Source organism: Patagioenas fasciata, chromosome 5 (assembly GCF_037038585.1).
Source record: "Patagioenas fasciata isolate bPatFas1 chromosome 5, bPatFas1.hap1, whole genome shotgun sequence".
NCBI classification, from domain to species: Eukaryota; Metazoa; Chordata; class Aves; order Columbiformes; family Columbidae; genus Patagioenas; species Patagioenas fasciata.
Genome location: NC_092524.1, coordinates 37,442,800 through 37,451,148, shown reverse-complemented (window position 1 = coordinate 37,451,148; position 8,349 = coordinate 37,442,800).

The window sequence follows — 8,349 nt, the reverse complement described above, 5'->3', positions numbered from 1 at the left end:
CAGGTAACCATAGTTTGCTGATACAAGATAGTGCGGCTATGTGAGAGCTGTATAGAACTCTGTAGGCTAAAAGTTTCTAATGTATATTTCCCACCCCCTAGTTTTACAGAAATTAAATGCAGCTCCACAGAAAGAATGTAAGAATGACAAAAGATATCTTGGAAATAAAAAGGAAGTTGAGTCCTCCTTACTCCTCTGTTCCATAGTATATTAGATTTTTTTTTTAAATCAAGTTAAAAAAAAAAAAAGAAAGAGAGAAAGAAATCTAGATGCTTTTCCCTGTCTCTGTAGTTTAGCCATTTTCCCTGTCTCTGTAGTTTAGCCACTAGTTATTTGGTGTATGAATTAGCAATGCAAATTGTGAGAGGGAGAAGAGTATTTACAGAATAGCTGGAGGATTTGTGGAAGCCGTCACACATGCATGATGACGGTGTCTTAGTTTCACCCACGTTACTCCCTCTTCTCAGTTACAGAGCCCCCAACTCTTCGAGGAGCAGCCATATGGTTAGGGAGAGGGGAACTGGCACTGCACAGATGGGATCTGGGGCTTCTTCTGTGCTCTCAGACAGAGATCTCCTTGGGGAGAAGCTGGCCTTCGATGGTTGCATAATCTTGCTATATTTCCTAAGCAATTTTTTGCAAGATCCTTTTCAAAGGCTTGAACAATTCTACTTTTCTCGGTTTATAATCTTACATTTTGGTTTCTGTCATAATAACTTGTGTGAAGGTATGCTATTGGCAAAAATCTGTCATTTAACAAAGGCAGTCATTCACAGCACAGCCAGTATTTTAAAGGATTATATTAATATGAAGAGGATGCACCAATATCCTGCCAAATTCTTTCTGAAAGAACTGAAAAATGTCTGAGCTTCCTGAGTATTCCCTGAAGGCATTTAAAAAAAAATCATTTGCGGATGACCCTTCTGATTTCATCTCACCAACTGTATGTTGAGGTCATCTGAGTTTTATGCAATGCAGACATTTGGGGAAAGGGAGAGGAGACTATTCTTAAAGATCTTCAAGGGCGCTAACAATTATTGTCATTAGATGTTATCAGTAAGCACAGAAATATGTTAGAAACCTTCTAAGAGCATCAGTGATGATGTTATCATTGGAATTGGACCCCAGAAAAGGAAAACATAAACACTAAAGATGCTGGAAGGCCAGAGGAAGAATTTGGCACTGTCAGAATGGACTGGGTCTCAGCATTTTTCCTGGTGGGAAAAAAATAGCCATCCAAAAAAATGATTGTTGCTATTTATGAACATCAGGTTGCTAAGTGATGTCATGTGATCACTGCTTCATTGGCCACCCACAGTTCTCCAGGAATAGCAACAGAGGGGGTGAAAGGGGTGAGAGAAAACCAAAAGGCTGAGTTACTATTAAAAAAAAAAAAAAGGCCTACAGTTCAAGGCAGAGTAAAATAAGCTTTCTAAAAATATCTTCTTTTTCTAGGAGAATCCAATGGAATTAGGTTAAGAACTTTTTACAAAAGCAGTACATAGATTAATCATTTGAAAGAGAGAGCCTAGGAAGCAAAACCTACCCCCAAACCCAAATATAAGTTAGTGACCTGCTTTTATGTATGCACACACATGTCTGTATGTGTGCATGTATGTGTGTTTGTATTAAATTTTGCATGAAAGGAAGATTGTATTCATTAAAGGTCACATAATAAATTTTTCAACTGCTTCTAACAGTCAGACTTCAATCATCTGAGCTCAAATGCTTCGTGCTCCTTTAATTTACTCAGTTTCTTATTCCTTGAGCCATGTAAGCTCAGCTAGTTCACGTAGATTGGATTATTTAGGCAACCATTTCACTGAACCTTTAGCACTTCTCATGCTTTGCACTCTCTTTAAATCCATGAGGGGAACTGGGACAAGAACAAGATTGAGATAGAAAACAGTGGAGTAGTAGAAACAGTCTGGATCAAACACCCCAGGAAAGCATGTGGGAGAAACTGATGAGCTTGGATGTAGAAACAGAGAGGATGGAGAAGAAACAACAGACTAGACAATTCAGCACCCAAATCCTCACCAGTTCCTGTTTTGTGTGCTCCTTGCACTCAGGACTTGAGAGGCATGGGGCGTAAAGCAAGCATGCTCAGCCTTTCTAGCCACTATACCCTTCTAGCTGTTAATATTTAGTATTTTCTTATTCCTTTTTTTTTTTTTTTTTAAATAACCTCTCCCAATATTATTTCCCTTTGATGACTTTTTGAGTGCTTTACTCTGGACCACGAGCATTCATCTTAACTTTATCAATGCTTTGCTTTATCATTTAATACTAATATATAAATTATAAAAAAATATATATGCCCTAAATGTCCCTTCTCCCACCCTCTCACAGCTTCCTGTTGTCTCTTTCCTCTTCAGATTCTTTCAGTCATGTTATAGAATCATTTTGGTTGGAAGAAACCCTCAGAATCATCAAGTCCAATCATAACCTAACCTAATTCTAGCACCAAACCATGTTCCTAAGAACCTCATTTAAATACCTTTTAAACACCTCCAGGGATGGTGACTCCACCACTTCCCTGGGCCACCTGTTCCATTACCTGACAGCCCTTTCCGTGACGAATTTGTTCCTAATATCCAATCTAAACCTCCCCTGGTGCAACTTGAGGCCATTTCCTCTTGTCCTATCACTTGCTACTTGGGAGAAGAGACCAACACCCTCCATGCTACAACCTCCTTTCAGGTAGTTATAGACAGCAAGAAGGTGTCCCCTCAGCCTCCTTTTCTCCAGGCTGAACAGCCCCAGCTCCCTCAGCCACTCCTCATCAGACTTGTGCTCCAGACCCCTCACCAGCTTCAACACCCTTCTCTAAACTCTCTCTAGTATTTCAATGTCCTTCTTATGATGAGGGGCCAAAAACTGAACACAGGATTCAAGGTGGGTCCTCACCAGTGCAGAGTACAGTGGCACAATCACTTCCCTAGACCTGCTGGCCACACTATTCCTGATACAAGCCAGGATGCTGTTGGCCTTTTTGGCCACCTGAGCATACTGCTGGCTCATGTTTAGCCAGCTGTCAATCAACATCCCCAGATCCCTCTCTGCCAGGCAGTTTTGCAGTCACTCTTCCCCAGGCCTTGTAACACTGCCTGGGGTTGTTGTGACCCAATCGGCCTCAGCCCAACAATCCAGCTGGTCCAGATCTCTTTGTATGGCCTTCCTACCCTCCAGCAGATCAACACTCCCACCCAATTTGGTATCATCTGAAAACTTACTAAGTGTGCACTCAATTCCTTCATCCACATAATTGATAAAGAGAACAGGTTATTAATTTGATGTCTGTTGTCCAGACAAAAACATTTATGATATTGAACTAATTTTCTGTATTCTCACATACAATGATTAGAAGGGAAAGGCAATTTAGCAGTAGTGAGTGCTGGGATAAATGTGTTGGCCAGGTAAGTTAGGGGGAACGTTTGTTTTTTTTTTTCTTCACAACATGATTATCAGTAAGTACCCATTATTAACTTTCCAAGTTGGTACATACAGAGGTAAGCAACCTGTTTACAGTTTCAGAATCACAACTTTATGCTCATTTACGTTCAGGTCACACTTTGGTTTGGAGCTTAATTCCCTACCTAGAAGGGAATTTCTGTCCGAGAATGCAAAATGTCAGGTTGTAATCTCACTTGTTGAAGCCTTTCCATTAGCAAGCTCCCTGAAAACTGCTTGTGTAGCACTGCTGAAGCCTTTAAATGAGAAGTGTGTCTTCTTTTAGCGAGGAGAAAAGCAAAAATTTCATTTCATGAACACTTCTTTGTTGACATTTTCATTTGTGCTGTTGGGAAAAAAAAAAAAAAAAAGACAAATATGCCCTCAGTTCATTTTCCTGTACTAACAGAGTAGCTTTTTTTTCCTGTGGCAAACACACCTTCCAGACAGGGAGTTGCTTTCGGACTTTAGTGGTTCACTCCCTTCCTGTTTGAGACCAATTACGTCTCATTTGCAATACCGTGAGTCAGGGAAGTGGCTGTCCTGAGGTCACTTCCCAGCCCACCCTTCCTCTAGCGCACTGCTGAGCCTTTCTTCCCAGCCAGCAGCCCGGGCGCTTGGGCCCTCTCTGTGGCCTGGGCTCCTCCAAACGTACCAGCAATGTAAACCTTGCAGGACTGGCCACAACTAATGCAAGGCAAAATCCTCCGAACTCATCTGAAAGCTGCGGTTTGAAAAATGATGTTGGCTATTTATTAAAACAGCAAGCATGATCAGACCAAGCCAACTAGCTGGCTTAACAGATGGAAGCTTGTTAAAAATCTTTATACCAATATGTTAAGAATCCAGTTTTGCTACAAATTGTGAAGTATGACTTGTGAGTCAAGGCCCAGTGAAACGGATGCCTCATACTTTGAAAGTCTCAGCTTTACATTCAAGACCCAACATTTGCCACTTTATGCTGTTTTGACTTGTTTGGGGTTTTTAGAAGTAAACTATTCCCATCATTTAATAGTATCTCTTGTTTCCTGTCTTTTATTTTAACTAGGACAGATATTCTCATACTTTACATTTTATCAGTATAGTATGATTATTACTATTCTTTCTTAAACTTATTAAATGCTGGCCTACTGCCTTTAATACCGAGATAACACTGTTTTTTATACCTGCAGCACAAAGAGTTTTGAGTGATTTCCCCAGGTCACACTGCGTACATAGCTAGAGGACAAATCATTTTGTCTTACTATATGCAAAAGATCTTTCTCCGACTTCTGTCGGAGAAAAAAAGCAAACAACAAAAACCAAAACAACCCACACACCAGCAAATTCACTTATCTGTGGCAAATCCATGGAATAAAGAAACAGGCAGTGTGTGCTGGAAGAGGGACCTTTTGCCAATCTATATGCCTGGTTTCACCATGGAGGCAGCAGAACAGAGCCTGTGGTGCCCTCGTACACACGCTTTCCTGGAGAACTCTGCAGCTTTCCGGTGTTACTGACACAGGTTGTGGGGACTTGGTGGCAGGCTTCTGACCTCAGAGAATCTCTCTCAGGCAACTCACACCCCTGGCCCCATACCTCCTTCACCATTTAAATACTCAACATATTTTAATTAAATTGGCATTAGCATACGAACGATCATAAGACTTTTCTCTGTTGTATTTTCTTGAAATGAAAACAGAATAAGTGTCAAACAGGCACCTATTACTACATCATACATGAGTATAAAAGCTTAAAATGAAAGTTTGTGTACATTTATGTGGAGATTAATTTTCAACCAGAAAACCTGAAAGCAGGAACACTCTTGTAACTCTGGTTTTGAGCTTAGATGAATAAAGTTACCTTTCAGTGAAATAAGTGAAAGAAAACAGAGAACGGCTGCAATCCATGAAGTTCCTCACAGTGAATCCCCACCACTTAACTTCTAAGAAATAATGTCAGTGTAAATCATGATGTGATGAATGCTTCACTGAAATGATTCATGCCATATGGTCTGAAGAGCAAAATGGGCACAGTTTATTTTTAAAAGTATGAGAAATATGAACTTGGAATATTCATTGCTTTGTCCTGCCAGGCTGAACATTTGCTGTAGCCAGGGCGAGACTTACTGCAGGTCTGTCTTTTTTTGCTCACTTAATATGTTGCACTAGTTTGAGGCTTCAGTCTCATTAATGGAATAATGTCCATAAAATTATGACCAGTACTCAACAGCCTCTTCTGCAAACAAATGTTCACTTGGCACCTACAGACTAAATCACCTTCTCACTTTTTCTTTAAAAAAAAACATGAGAAACTTCAGAAGTAAATAGTCCTCACCGTGTGATGACTATCCTGGTAGTAAGAAGATAATTAAATTGAGTCCCCTGACACAGGTGAAAGGTGCTGGCAATTCCGTGAGTCACTCAGCTTTCGCTTTTGTAAAGCTGCTTATGGTCAACACCTTTCTTGCTATATTGTTGTGTATGGATATATTGAATGTGAGACTTCACTTAAACAAAAAGAAATCTAGCTTCTTTCAATATTCATAACACTTCTATTGTAATGCACCACTAGGAAAAAAAAAAAAAAAAAACACCAAAACAAAAACCAACCAAACAACAACAACAACAAAAAACACCAAAAAAAAGAGAAGCAAATAAATGTAGATGCCTGATCTGCAAGGAGTTATTTCATCTTACCAGTGATGCTAAAAGGTATGAGCACATCTCACTGAAATATTTAGGCCCCACACCTACTCCTTCTAAAGTAAATTTCAAAAATCTCAGTGACTTCAACTATGTGTAATTAAGTCTATAGCATTACAGAGCTAGACTGTACCTTACTCATTTTATTCTAACTCAAGGACAATGAAGAGCCACTGTCTCCTTAGAGAAAGTAATGGAAAAAGAGCACTGCAGTCCCTGTGAAAGGTGTTGATGACTGCCTGCTCCTGACCTCTCCCCCACCATCTCCACAGAGACCTGTGCCCTGAGAAAGTAGTTTGAGAGCAGGCCGTTTTCAAGAAACTGAAATTTTCCTTCTGCAGAATTTATCACTGTGCATAATTTCTCAAAAGAATTCATTTTGGATTGAAAACTTTGATGTCACCACTCCAGGTGACTTGGTTTAGTCTGGGAGATGTTAGAAGGGTGCTTTCTAAATAAAATGTTCGTAATGGGAGATCAGCTTCAGTTTCAGTAGGGTAGTCCTTAAATTGCTGGGCAGGATTCTTGCAGCTAGTATTAATTTGTTCAGATTCAGCAAAGCTACTGTACCCATCATTCGTATCTACTTTATTTGCAAGATTGATATAATCTGTATATAGATCAATTTTAACTTGCAGTCTGGTTCCTCAGTGATGTCATTAAGTTGATACTGCCTGGGGTAGGTACTCCCAAATCATCTTTAAAATAAGAAGGAGTTTATAAAAGGATTAAGAGCAATTTAAACTTTGTTTTTAAACAAGCAAGCTACACTTGCTTAAAGGTCAGCAAGTCTAAAGAAGAGTACCTATTTTTTTTCTAATTGTTTAAAAGAACGCACTGTACTTATTTACAGACAGAAGCAGAACAGGTCTAACCTGTATCAATTTAAATTGATGTAAAAAAATCTGTGTAAAGTTATTTCATTTTAACAACTAAACCTGTTATTGGTCTGGTTTAAATTCAATTAATACAAGCTTCTTATATCAACTTAACCATGCATAAAGTGCTGTCTTTTCTCAATCATTTTTAAACTGCACACATACATACCATATCACACGTAGGCATGCTTGTATTAGAGGAAAGCATTTATTATGTAGTATCTTCAATTCCTTCTCCACTCCTATGATCCCCTCTAGCGGTCAACAGCTGTTTGCTAACCGTTTCTTAGTACTACAAATGATCTGTACCTCTTCTGCATTAAAATAGAGACTATCCTCCTCATCTGATTTCAAGACACCTGGTTTTTCACTCTTGTGCTGCATATGAGGACAAAGCAACTGAATCTTTCAAAACATGCAGCTAGCGTTTCTGTGGGCAGTTTTGCTTTCCTTACTAGGAACAGATAAGATTGTTCACATGACATACAACCCTAAGCCTGCTCTGTTGGCAGCGCAGGCCAGGAGGTGACCGCAGTGACCAGGACCCTTGCATCCCATCCTTGGCATCAGGAGTCTGAGAATCCCCAGTGCCCACTTGCAAGGCCGGCAGCAGGAGCACTTCTCCAGCAATTTTGAACAGCACAACATGTGACTGGTCATATTCAGACTAGTTCAGTAAGCAGTTGTGATTTACCTCGATTTAGCATCAATAGAAAATTGAGTTCTGTATTTTAGGTTTTAGTAAGATTACAGGCAACTTGTAACTATTGTAGAGATTTAATATAAATTGGCAGAAGACCTATCCTCAGCTTCCTATCTTCACCTTGCTTTCAACTCAGGGTCCTTTCCGATATATTTAAGAGCCATGAAAACAGCCGCAGTTGCATGCTCAATTCAGATGCCATTTTGTATCAGTCCAAGTTGGTTCAGGTCACTGCTGATCCAGTGCTATCTTCATTTTGTAACCATGCCTGTGCAGTTCTCGTCCTTCTTCACAGTAGCACTGGGACTTACCTGACTGCTGAGGGAGGCGGGTAACTGGCAGACTAGTGAAAAAGAAATCCTGACCAAAACCAAAAAGCTTGAGGGTGCTGATGACCCAGCTGAAGCTATATGTGCCTTCCTGTCAAAGTAATGGCTGTATGCTGAGACCTCTTCCTCTGGTGTTCTGGTTTGTACCTTACAAAGAGCATGGGGCAAAGTCCACTCCCATGGGAGTTGGCTGCTACGAAGTATTTTTTAGCCAGCTTTATCTGATTTTTTTTCCCCTCCTGCGGGATGAGAAATGCAGAATGGGACATGAAGGAAGTTGTGGCCTCAATGAATGGCAAAGT